The sequence below is a fragment of the Schistocerca americana genome, chromosome 1, assembly GCF_021461395.2.
Source record: "Schistocerca americana isolate TAMUIC-IGC-003095 chromosome 1, iqSchAmer2.1, whole genome shotgun sequence".
In the NCBI taxonomy this organism is placed as follows: domain Eukaryota; kingdom Metazoa; phylum Arthropoda; class Insecta; order Orthoptera; family Acrididae; genus Schistocerca; species Schistocerca americana.
The window spans coordinates 799,574,218-799,587,768 of record NC_060119.1 but is presented as its reverse complement, the minus strand read 5'-3'; positions in this window follow the sequence as shown (position 1 = coordinate 799,587,768).

Sequence of the window (13,551 nt, the reverse complement as noted above, 5' to 3'; positions counted from 1 at the left end):
CATTATCATGAGCAATTCGGCTAATTATGACAGGTCCTTTGTATGCAGCGTAAAACTTATGTATTTTGTGTTTCTGTTTGCTGGAAAGATGGTGTGTTTTTACAAATAGTTTCTGGCCTACTGAGAATGTTCTTTTAATTGCTGTTCTATCACCTCTTTCTTTTGTTTTAGTGGCTGCCTTTCTGATGTTGGAGAGTGCTGTTGCTATGATGTGTTTGTGCTGTCTATGTGGTACAATAGGAAATCTAACATTTTCTCTGGTTATGTTTGGGGGTTCAATATTTTTAAGTACAGTAACTGGAGGTAGTAATGTAGTGCTATATGGCATTTCATTTATTACTTCTTGAAAATCTTTAAGGTATATATCCCAAGTGTTGTGTCTTTTGCCTGCATATAATCGGCATAAAGTGCCTATGTCCTTCATAGATCGTTCTGCTGGATTTACGCTAGGTTTGTACTTAGATATGTAGATAGGTTTTATTTTGTGTTGTTTTAACGTGTTCTGCCATTGCACTGATTTGTATTGTGGGCCATTATCCGAAATTATTCGTTCCGCTCGACCTACTTGTCTGAGAAAATCTTGTCTAAATGCTTTACTTATAGTAAGACCTGTTGCCCGTTTTAATGGTGTCAAGGTAACATATTTAGAAGTAAGTTCCAAAATGACAAATATGAAAATATATCCACTTTTTGTGCGTGGGGGGGGGGGGGGGGGGGGGCCATCAAATCTGTTGCAGCTATTTGTTTTAATCTTTTAGGGATTATTGGAAACATAGGTGGCTTGGTTTGGAAAGTGACATGTTTAGCCCTCATACATTTTTTGCATTTGACTAATACTGTTCTAATTCGTCTTTCCATATTAGGAAAATGGCTTGTTTGCTTCATTTTTAAAAAGCATTTCTTTGGTCCAAAGTGGCCATTACTTAAATGTGTATACCATATGTACTTATTAATTAGTTCATCTGGGATATAAATTAACCATTCATTCGTTGCAACATTTCGTCTAAAAAATAAAACATTGTTTTTTATGAGATAGTGCTGTAGAATGTCTGGAAAATCCTTACTTCTCCACTTGTGTTTGATTCGTAGTATTTCGGGATCCTTGTCCTGTTCTTTGCCTATGTTTTTCAATGGTGTCGTAATGTAGTTTTCGAAAGGTACTTGTCTCATATAGTACATTGTAAACTGGTCTTCTGCTGCTTCCAAACCTATGTTATTGGATCCACCCTGTGGACATCGTGATAAAGCATCTTTTAATACATTCGCTGGTTCTGGTATGTGTGTAATAGTGAAGTCAAATTCTTGTAGTATTAACATCCATCTGGCTAACCTCCCATGAGTTAGTTTGGCGGATAACAGAAATTCTAATGCTTTGTGGTCAGTGTATACTTTTGTTTTTCTTCCGAATAGGAAGTATCGAAAACGTTGGAAGCCCCATACAATGGACAATGCTTCCAGCTCCGTGACTGAATAGTTTTTCTCGCTTTTTGTGAGTACCCGACTGGCAAATGCAATTGTTCTATATGATCTTAGCCCTGCCTGTTCGTATTCTTGGAATAAAACAACTCCTAAACCTGTTTTCGCGCTATCAGTGGCCATACAAAAATTTTGTGTTAGATCAGGATGTGCTAAAATCGGTGCTGTTGTTAGTGCGTTTTTCACTTTTAAAAATTCTTCATTGGCTTGTTGATCACATACCCATGGCGTGTTTTTTCCAGTCAATGCACATAGGCGTGGTGTTGCGAGAGAGTCGATCCAAATAAATTTTTTATAGAATCCGGTGAGACCTAGAAATCCTCTGAGAGTTTCTTATTATATGGAGTACAGAATTCTTTGATTGCCGTTAGTTTTTCTGGATCGGGCATTACCCCTTTCTCTGAAATTATGTGTCCTAGAAATTTGACCTCTCGCCTTCCAAATTTGGATTTTGTTATATTTACTGTGACCCTATGCTCTTTCATGATCTGTAAAAACTGATTTAATGTGTCGTTGTGATGTTCCCAAGAGGGCTCTGCTATAATCACATCATCAACATAACAAGTAATTTTTTGTAAAATTTCAGGACTGAGTATAGTATTAAATCCCCTAATAAACGCTGCTGATGATATGTTTAAACCAAATGGCAATCGTTCAAACTGGTAACATCTACCGAATACGATAAATGCTGTAATTTTTCTACATTCTGGGGCCAATTCTATTTGCCAGAAACTACTCCGTAAATCAATTGATGAAAATATCTTAGCACGGTGGAAGTTTTGTATCAATTCCTCTAATTTTTCTGGGCGATCTGTCTCAGTGATTATGATTGTGTTGATCTGTCTGGAATCAAGCACTAACCTGATGCTCCCACCTCGTTTTTGTACAATATGGAGCGGGCTGTTATATGTGGAGGTAGCTGGTTCAATAATATCGTCATCTAACGTTTTAGATATCTCCTGGAATACTTTATTCCTGTAGCTTAATGGGATTGTATAGGGTGGCACTCTAAATGGTTTGTGCTGTTTTACTTCAAAGTTGTACTGAAAGTGTTTAATGCTGCCAGTCTTAGGTAGAAATACCTCTGCTTTGTCTCGTAAAATACCCTCTAATTCTCTTTTACTGTGTTCCGAAATACCTTGAACTTCTTGCAATTTTTCGTCGATTTCTTTATGGACTTCTAACATGAGTTGAGGCGATTCCCCCTTTTGTGCATACCATTCTAATGCTTCATCCTCTTTATCTCGTGTCCTTCTTAATTGTTTGTTTATAACTGGTATTTCTTCTAATTTTAGCTTTTGCTCAAAGAGAAGTGTGACATTCCCGAATGTTACGCTACCTTTCCCCATATCTACTATCGCTCGTCTCTCATTTAAAAAATCTGCACCTATAATCAAATCTACAGTTAGTTTAGGTATAATCACGAAGTTAGCTTCGATCTTTTGACCTTGACACGAAAGAGTTAACCTTGTTTGTCTCGTAACTTCCGCAGCATTGTTTCTAATAGGACCTCTTACTTAAATCTTACGTGTTTTCAGAACTGGCAATTCCTCATTGGCATTACACTGCATGAATAAATTTTCTGAGATCGCAGTCAGTTCACTTCCGCTATCAATTACAATATTGACTGGGATATGCTTTACCATGGCCTTCACAATTGGTTGAATTTGAAAGGGTTGGTTCTGTTCTTCTTCTTCTTGCATCAACGAATCCTCCACTGAATCATACATGAGTCTTTTTAGGAATTTCCCTTGTGAATTAGAACTCTCTGTAGGATAAGCTTCGACTGCTACTTCTCTCTCTTTTATTTCCTCTTCTCTATTTCTTCCTTCATTTACGCTTTCTTCAACATCCTCTACTTTTTCCTCATCCTCGTCTATCTTCTCCTTCTTCGTCGCTACTTCCACATAATCGCATCTAAATGCTCTAATTATCACTTCATAACTTCCTTCATTATATACGTTGGGTTGTGTGCCCACTCGTAACTTATTTTCAACGCCTGTCGACTGCGCATTATCCTCATTGAATTCGCTTTTCCTGGTTTCCATCTCAAATAGCTCTGCAATACTCATTATTTCGTCCTTTCCTGCTACATTCGTTGTGCATGCCTCTGGTAATTCATCTTCCTCGTCAGTATTCTCCCACTTAATTTCGTCCCAACACGATATTGTTATTTTCTTGTCTTCGTTTTCATCTGGTCCCTGCGGATTTGTTTCTTCCTTCTTCTCTTCTCGTGATAAGATTTTTACTTCTCTGTTCAAGGTGCTGCAATTGTCCTGGGTCGGTGCGTCATTCTCTTTGGCATGGGCGCTTAGCTGTCAATTCGAACGTTTATCGGGGTTTGGTGGTCTTACCTCCACCTCTTCTATCTGTATTCTCTTTTCTTGTTCAGCTTGTTGATAGTGGTTTCTTTGTTGATAATTTGTCGGTCTATTGGTTCTCCAGTACCCGTTCCGGTTGTCGTTATTCCCTCTGTAATAGTTGTTGCCGTTCCTGGGTGAATTATAGTTATTTCCATATTCTCTTCTAAATCCATAACCGGTTCTTTGTTGAAATCTATAGTCGTTTCTTGGTGCGAAGTTATCACATGGTTCGTAATTATTGTTTCTTCGTACTGTGTCTTGTGGATTCCACTGCTTTTTGCTTTCGTTTTCACGTGCGCTTCGTCTTTTTCTTGCGTCATCTTCCGAAAATATGAACTCTAGTTCCCTTAGAATACCTTTAAATGCTTCGACGTCATTGCCTCCGCGACCTACTAATGATTGCTGGTATTTCAATGGTAGCTTCATCGCGCATAATTTAATCAACTCTCCGTCACTGTATGGTACATCTAAGCATTGATTTTTCTTTGCCATTAATTCGAAAAATTTCACGGGACTCTTCTCTCCTGGATTTTCAAAATATGAGTTCTGTAATGATTCGCACTTCACTCTGTTCTGTGCTTCGCTGGACCAATATCGTGAGAGAAACGTCTCTCTGAAATCTTCGTACAATCGGCATGTCGCTGCAACATTCTGCATGGTTTCTGCGACTGTTCCTGACATGTGTGCACATATAAAATCTAATTTGTGTGCTAGCGTCCAGTGTTCTGGTAATCCTACTCGGAATTGATCAATAAAAGTTCGTGGATGTAATGAGTTTCCTTCTCGAAAGTGTTGAAATTTTCTGACTGTGAGGAAATGATCGTTGTCGTACTTCGTCATAGTTCCATATGAAATTCGCGATTCTTCGCCACTTTTGTTTCTGATCATTTCTCCCGTCGTTCTTTCCGGTTGTGGTAGATCTATTGGATATTGTCCACTGTAACTTTCGCCTACCCTTGCGTAGTATCGTTGGAGTGGTACGCAATAATTTTCTTCCATCGGTTGTGAACGTATAGCTGAATGCATTGCACTGTACTCTTCGCGACCTGGCTTTCCATTGTCAGGTATTCGTTCGGTATCTTGTCTGGCTAACCTTGCTGCTTCATTGCACGATCCAAACATTGTTTTGAAACATACATTTGTGGTTCCGCATGTGTTTGTGATGACGTTTGTTCATCAAGAATTTCGAAACGTGTTTGTTGCTGTGCAGGCTGTCTGATTTCACGTTTGTTACTTTCCGCCTGTGATTGGAATCGCAAATGCGTAATATCTTCGTTAATTGCTTGTTTTTCCGGTGCTGTTACAGATACGGATGTGGGTGCAGACTCTGTGCTTGTTCGATCCTGTTCACTACGCTCTTCAATGGTTTGCAACAACTCTGTTCGCTATTTCTGGAATTGTCGCTTCGTTTGCGCCTCTATTTTGACTATGCGGTTATCATATCTTTTCAGCGCTGCTTTTGTGATACGTTTGTGTAATACACTGTTTTCAAAAATTTCACGCGCTGTACCTGTTGCTTGTCTAGTAATTTCGTTTATCTGTTTCTCTAGTTTCTTGACTTCTCCCTGGGTGTTGTTACGTAATGTTTTGATCTCGTCCTGAATGTCATTAAGCAATGTTTGTACGTCCACTTGTGCCTTGTCAATGTCTGTTCTCAATTGATTGTAACCTGTTACGAAGTTTCTTATCACTTCTCGAGATTCTTTTGCCTCGTCTTCAATATGACTTAGGTGTAACTGAATTTTTTTGTTTTGTTCTTTAATCGCACACATTTGTCTCGTGGTTTCTGCATTCTGAATTTGAATTTGATTCGCTATGTCTTTATTTTGCCTTGTCGTGGTTTCCGTAATTTGTTGTAATAATTCTGCCAGATTGGTGGGTCCTATTGCGTTTTCTTCCGACATCCTACGCTGTCTGTTTTCGCCCAAGTGATGGTTTACAACCGATTGCATTGAACTGTGCTGTGACACGTTTCTGCTCGAATTCCTTGTACTCTATGGTGAGGGAGCTCTGATTACTTGTACTATGGGCTCTACGTATTCAAGACGCAAGTTAGAATCCTCATCGACTGTCTCTCTTCTTTCGTGCTCCTCTGTCGTATGCTGACTTACGTTTTCTATGCCTTGACGTACATTATCCTCGTTATGGTGCGTTATATGTCCTATTTCTCGCGATACTTCATCGTCTGTTGTACTGTCCTCTAGTCTCTGTCCATTTTCATGCTGGGTCTCTACCTCAATTCGGTCAAGGACTCGATTTGCCATTGCTAATCTTTCCGAATCCCTTATTTTCTGTTTTAAAAGCAATTCACGCGCCCTACTTCGAGTCAACATACGCTCATACGATCTCACGCGTTTCATAAACTTTTTGCACACACGACTTGACAATCCATTCACTTACTTGTTGGGTCAGAACCAACTTGTCAACGATGTATCCGCCACCTGTGCGCTTGCATTGGAGAGAAAACTTAATTCTAACAATATTAAAATTCATAACTTAATTATGCTATTGTCTCTGCTAGAATGTCTCACTATCTATCGCTGCAGCTACTGTTTTCAACTATTTATGCCTCTCAAAAAAAAATTTCTTTTTATTACGAAAATTTTTTTAACAGAATATTTTTCTGACCTAGTTAGGCATGTGGTCGACCTTCAATCATGGTATTTTACCATCCTGGCAGGGTCGCAGTTCTCTAACATTCTGCGTGGTGTCTGTTTGTTCTATATCGTGTCTCCCTACCACTTTCGCGCAACGACGCTCTGAGTGTGTTTTTAAGGGAATTGACTAGTTTGAACCTGGGACCTGTTGCTGGTAAGGAGACGCCAGACCACACATGACATGTAGAATTCAGAAGAGTTCAGTGAGACTAGCGATGATATAACCAAATACTTAATGATTTCAGCGTCAGCTCCACTGCACTCCCTGTAAAAGAATCTTAATACTAACTAAATTTAGTGGAAGGGGTTCAAGGCTTTCCTATATTTAGTTAGCTGGTAAAATAACGTTGAAAAAGCAGTTAAGTTTACCATTGGAAATTTTATCCTACTCGCAAAACATTGTTTATAAATTTCACTATTGATAAAAGGAAATGTTTTAATACAGGATGGTAAAAACCAACTGCGTTCAACAAAAATGTGAACGAATATTCCCTGAATGGGCTTCCAAGTTCTACAATGGATCGAAGGATGAACTATGCCGTATCACATCTATAATCTAGGTTTAAATTAAGTTTCACAAAAGAGAAAACTATCAAAATGGTCTACAGTGACCCTCAATTATCTTTAATTACTTATCTAACTTGTCGTAAATTACAGTGGCTGATGTGGCTGCTCGATAACTATATAACGGAAAAATCATCGCGTTTCAGATTTTTACTTCAAGTGGCAAATGTGCACACCACGAGCTTTAATTGACGATCGACACTAGTATTATGCAAAAAGGGGGTGTAACGGATGAGACTTCTGCAGTTCTGAGTGAAGCTTTATGCGCTGTTATGCGGCATCGCGTGCGTTCATTACCTTGTCGGTGTTCGTCAGGGGGCGGCAGGCAGCACAGCTCCTCTCACCTCGCCGTCTCGGAAGCAACTCTCTCCTAACTTCTCCTTACTACAATCTACGGAAGTTGGTTTTAAAAAAACTATCTAGCTGTGTTTTCATCTGACCAATCAGGGTCTCAATGTTAACCTTAAGCTCCGCCTACAAAAATTCTGTCCATCCAATGAGAAACGTTATACTTTTCGTGGTGGGGCAATATTTTTAAAGTTTGCAACGTAACAGAGACGCGAAAAAGCCTCACACTAAAACTTGTAGCTGGTGTGGTCCTTTTAGTGCTATCGTAAGATCTATACTGTTCGTCTGGAGGGCTCCATCTTTTAACATGGGCTGGGGGGTGGTCCTGACGTAACAGAGATGCGAAAAAGTCTCACGCTAAAACTTGCGGCTGGGGGGTGGTCCGTCCCTTATCGTAGGGCCTTCTAGCTTAACACGGTTCTGCTCTCGGCTTCTGTTCTCGTTTCTCCCCTCGGAACTGCGTCTGTCTCACGGTGGGAAGGTGTGACATGCGTTTAGGCATTCTTGTGTTAGTCTGTGGTATTCCATTTGCTCACTCGTTACTCGTATTACTTTGGTTAATTTAATGTCACGATTTATTCGGAGCTATGTGACATTTGCTTATCATGTCAGGGTTTTCATGGAAGGTGTTGGATTTGCCTGACACCTTACAAGAATACATTCATAGTAACTGAATATGGCGCCTTGCTAGGTCGTAGCAAATGACGTAGCTGAAGGCTATATGCTAAACTGTCTCTGCAAATGAGAGCGTATCTAGACAGTGAACCATCGCCAGCAAAGTTGGCTGTACAACTGGGGCGAGTGCTAGGGAGTCTCTCTAGACTATACCTGCCGTGTGGCGGCGCTCCGTCTGCAATCACTGATAGCGGCGACACGCGGGTCCGACGTATACTAACGTACCTCGGCCGATTTAAAGGCTACCGCCTAGCAAGTTTGGTGTCCGGCGGTGACACCACAAAGGGGGTCAGGACATACAGGATTGTTCGTAAGTCCCACCAGGGTTTTAGAAGACAACTGTGAAAAAAACTACGTTTTGGAAACAGATACACATCAGTAGACAGAGCCTCTCTCCAAGTTTGTAACTCACACTACAGGTGCTCAAAATAGGCTTCGTAAAGTGATGTGGCAAGCTTCAATTCGAGGGTGCAAGGCGTTGATAAGAAGTATCTGGGAAGGCGCGAAGGCAGCCCCCTTTCCGAATCTAATAACTGGTTGCCTATCTGCAGGTGCGGACCAATTCGATGTGAAAATACGGTGACGAGATTTGACAGTCAAAAAATATGAATGCGTGGTGTCTGTTCTTTCGGACATGTACGAACGAGCAGACATCATGCATTCATATAACTGAGTCGCCTTGATAGGCTATGAATCCATCGCCTCAATACGAATAGACAGTCACGTTCGATTTCCTGCCAGAATCTCAAAGTAGGGAGCATGGAGCACATGGATGGGGACTGTTGATTGGTGGCGCTAGGTGGAAATGTTGGTCGGCCGAGGACCGCACCGAGATATTCCTCGCATTTCCGATAAACGCTGTTGTGTCCTGGTGGCGCAGTGGTTAATGCAACTGCCTAGTAAGAATAAGATGACAGCTTCGAATCCCGTTCCACCACACATATTCACTCTGCGCTGCTGATTCCGGATGAAGTCCTGACGCAGCTACATTATAAGTTCCTTCCCTTTTATTTCCTTTCTCCCGATTCCATCTTCAACTAACAATGAAATCTGAGGACAGCAAAACTCACAGGTGCAATCTGTAATTACACTGAAGAGCCAGAGAAACTGGTACACCTACCTAATATAGTGTAGGGCCACTACGAGCAAGCAGAAGTGCCATAATACGACGTGGCATGGACTCGACTAATGTCTGAAGTAGCGCTAGAGGGAACTGACACCAAGAATTCTGCAGGGCTGTCCACAATCCGTAAGAGTACGAGGGGGTGGAGATCTCTTCTGAACAGCATGATGCAAGGCATCCCAGATATGCTCAATAATGTTCATGTCTGTAGAGTTTGGTGGCCAGCGGAAGTGTTTAAACTCAGAAGAGTGTTCCTGGAGCAACTCTGCAGCAATACTGAATTTGTGGGGTCTCGCATTGTCGTGTTGCAATTGCCCAAGTCCGTCGGAATGCAAATGGACATGAATGGTTGCAGTCGATCAGACAGGATGCTTACGTAGTGTCACCTCTAAGAGTCGTATCTAGAATTATCAGGGGTCCCATATCACTCCAAGTGCACACGTCCCATACCATTAAGAGACTCCACCAGCTTGAACCATTCTCTGCTGACATTCAGGATCCATGGATTCGTGAGGTTGTCTCCATAGCCGTACACGTCCATCCGCTCGATACCATTTGAAACGAGACTCGTCCGACGAGGCAATATGTTTCCAGTCATCAACAGTCAAATGTCGGCGTTGACAGGCCATGCGAGGTGTAAAGCTTTGTGACGTACAGTCATCAAGGGTACACGAGTGAGCCTTCCACTCCGGAAGCCCATATCCATGATGTTTCGTTGAATGGTTCGCACGCTGACACTTGTTGACGGCCCACCATTAAAACCTGAAGCAATTTGCGGAGGTGTTGCACTTGTCACGTTGAACGATTCTCTTCAGTCGTCGTTGGTCTCGTTCTTACAGGATCTTTTTTCGGTCCAGTGATGTCGGAGGTTTGATGTTTTACTCGATTCCTGATATTCACGGTACACTCGTGAAATGGTCGCACGGGAAAGTCCCCACTTCCTCGCTACCTCGGAGATGCCGTGACCCATCGCCCTTGCGCCGACTGTAACACTACGTTCAAACTCACTTAAATGTTGATAACCTGCGATTGTTAAATCAGTAACCGATGTAACAACTGCGCCACACACTTGTTATCTTATATAAGCGTTGCCGACCGCAGCGCCCTATTTTGCCTGTTTACATATCTCTGTATTTAAATACGCATGCCTTCCTTGGCGCTTCAGTGAACAAGAATTCTGCTAACGATTAGAAGGCTTCTCTTTACCAGTGGGACTATAATACATAGAAAGAACATGCAACAAGTTCCAACCGATTTTCTGATAGCCGATCGTGTGACACATACGTTCCGATGATAGTCAATGGCTTAAAGCAACAAATGTTGTAACTGACATCCTGGATAATGGCAGTAGGATGGAGTTGATGTCCGAGCTGGCCCTATACATGTTCTGTCGGGAACATATCTGAGAATCATGGTGGCCACGGGAGTACGTCAACATCAAGGAGACCATAGAGACACGTTCCAAGCTTGGAGCAGCATTGTTCTGTTGAAAAATAGCACCACGATACTTTCGCTACAGAGATAACGCCATGACACTAGGAGTAACACCGCTTTGCCCTTCCAAAACACTGAAAGAAAGGAACCAGTTCGTAGGTCGCTCCCATACTCGCCAACAACTTTCATTGTGGACAGTGCAGAACTGAGACTCATCACCGACTACAATGTGATGCCATATATCAGCTCCTCATGCTCCCCGCTCACGGCACATCTCCAGACGCGGCCGTTTGTGTTGTGGCTTTAATGGCACTCTACTCATGGAATGCTAGTTCCCTAGTCCGGCTACTGCTAATCTCCGACCAATGGTGCGAGACGATACAGAATGTTGCAGGGAATCTATTACTTGTTCTCGGACGGCAGGCACAGATGACAAGGGGTTACGATGTGCTCGATGCACAACACGGTGAACATCGCTTGTTGCGGTTCTTCGCTTGGTCGATTTGGAGGAAGGGACCAAACAGCGAGGTCATCGGTCCCATCGGATTAGGGAAGGATCGGGAAGGAAATCGGCAATGCCCCTTCAAAGGTACCATCCCAGCATTTGCCTGAAGCGGTTTGGGAAATCACGGAAAACGTAAATCAGGATGGCCAACGCGGGTTGCTTGTTGCTGTCATACAAGGTTGACCAGAACGGCGAGTATGACTACCCTCACGCTTTCTTGCAGTCCGACATAGGGCCACTGCTCAGAATTGGACATGACTCGACCAGCCGGTGAAATAGAGGCCTACAACGAGGCCTCTTTCAAACTCTTGTCAGATGTTAACGCTGTATCAAGCAAGTACGCGGCATCTCTGTGTCCTTCATGGTGATCATTCAACATCTGATGCTCTTTACGCCCCGTATATACCCACAAGGCCTGATAACAACAGCATTCTGATGATCGTTCTACCTGATACAAAGAACTGTAACTCCAGTCATTCACATATTCGCCGTTGGTTAGCTCGTGGACGAAGGTGTATTGATATCTGACCATATCTTCTGGGTGCTTCACTTTTTTTATCAGGCAAAGCACAGCCGGCCGGTGTGGCCGAGCGGTTCTAGGCGCTTCAGTCTGGAACCGCGCGACCGCTACGGTCGCAGTTCCGACTCCTGCCTCGGGCATGGATGTGTGAGATGTCCTTGGGTTAATTAGGTTTACGAAGTTCTAAGTTCTAGGGGAATGATGACCTCAGATGTTAAGTCCCATTGTGCTCAGAGCCATTTGAGCCAGATAAAGTACAGTATATCCCATAGCGTCCTAATAATTAGTCGACTTTCCTGAAACGATGATGTTCTTCATGACAGCGTTGTGGTCCCGTAAAAGTAATGTTTTCGATCGTATATAACTTTTAGTTAATGTGGGAGTCACTGTAGTTTCTACATACTAATTATATTCAGGTGTTCACTGAATACGAGAGAGAAACGTACCTTGACTACTTTTGTGTTACTGAAAATTGTGAAACAGTCTGCTGGCGTGTGATAAAAGGTGAGGTATTAGTGTTACTGAAAAGTGGTACGAAATTCTGACGTATTTTCGCAGCGAACATTTCTGTCTAAGATGCGTAACATGATTGGAATTTTTCGTTAGCACCTCCAGATTATAATGCCTAAGTAAAACAGTGGTTTCGGCAGATAATGTTGGGTGAAAAGTTGGCATGAAACACACCAAAGGTAGAAATGTTACAGGTTATCTCTCTCTCTCTGTCCGTCCGAACAGGTCTCGGAAGGGTAAGTGGTACCGACTGAGCCTGTGTCATCCTCAACCGATAGGCATCACTTGATGCGGATGTGGAGGGACATGTGGTCAGCACACCGCTTTCCACGCCATTGTCAGCTTCAGCTTTCGTGACGGGAGCTGCCACTTCTCAGTTAAGTAGCTCTTCAGCTACTCTCGTAAGGGCTGAGTGCACCACGCTTGCCAGCAGCGCGCTTGGACCCGGCTGGTCACCCATCCATGTGGTAGCCAAGCCCGACCGCCATTAACTTCGGTGATCTGACGGGAACAGGTGTTATCACCGCACCAAGGCCGCTGGTATATAAGTTATGATATAATAAAAATTACTTGTGGTAGCCGGTCTGGTATGGACTTCGGTAATTAATCAAAGTTAGCGTTGAAGGCAAATGCACATTAATCGCTGGGGCAATTCGTGTGTAAACGAGCTGTTAGCAGCAGTCCGAAATACGTACCCATTTTATTTAAACATAAGTTGCATGCTTAATTGTGCCAGATGTTATCAAAACGTATGTTTTAGATTAATCGTAAATCTGCTTTCCTATAATTCTTCAATGTTTTCGAAAACGCATTGGACAGCGAAGAAATCTATGTTGAGCATCTGAAGTAAGTGTAATATCACATTTAATACGAGTGAACAATTTTATTAGTGAAATGACTGTTTGACACCGTTCAATGTATGTAGGAATGAGAGACGCAATAATCTTGCTGAGAGATATGAACAATATTATTATCTCTGATTTATATGCAGTTTTTGTTGTTGTCTAGAATATAAATTGTTACACACACACACACACACACACACACACACACACACACACACATACACTCCTGGAAATGGAAAAAAGAACACATTGACACCGGTGTGTCAGACCCACCATACTTGCTCCGGACACTGCGAGAGGGCTGTACAAGCAATGATCACACGCACGGCACAGCGGACACACCAGGAACTGCGGTGTTGGCCGTCGAATGGCGCTAGCTGCGCAGCATTTGTGCACCGCCGCCGTCTGTGTCAGCCAGTTTGCCGTGGCATACGGAGCTCCATCGCAGTCTTTAACACTGGTAGCATGCCGCGACAGCGTGGACGTGAACCGTATGTGCAGTTGACGGACTTTGAGCGAGGGCGTATAGTG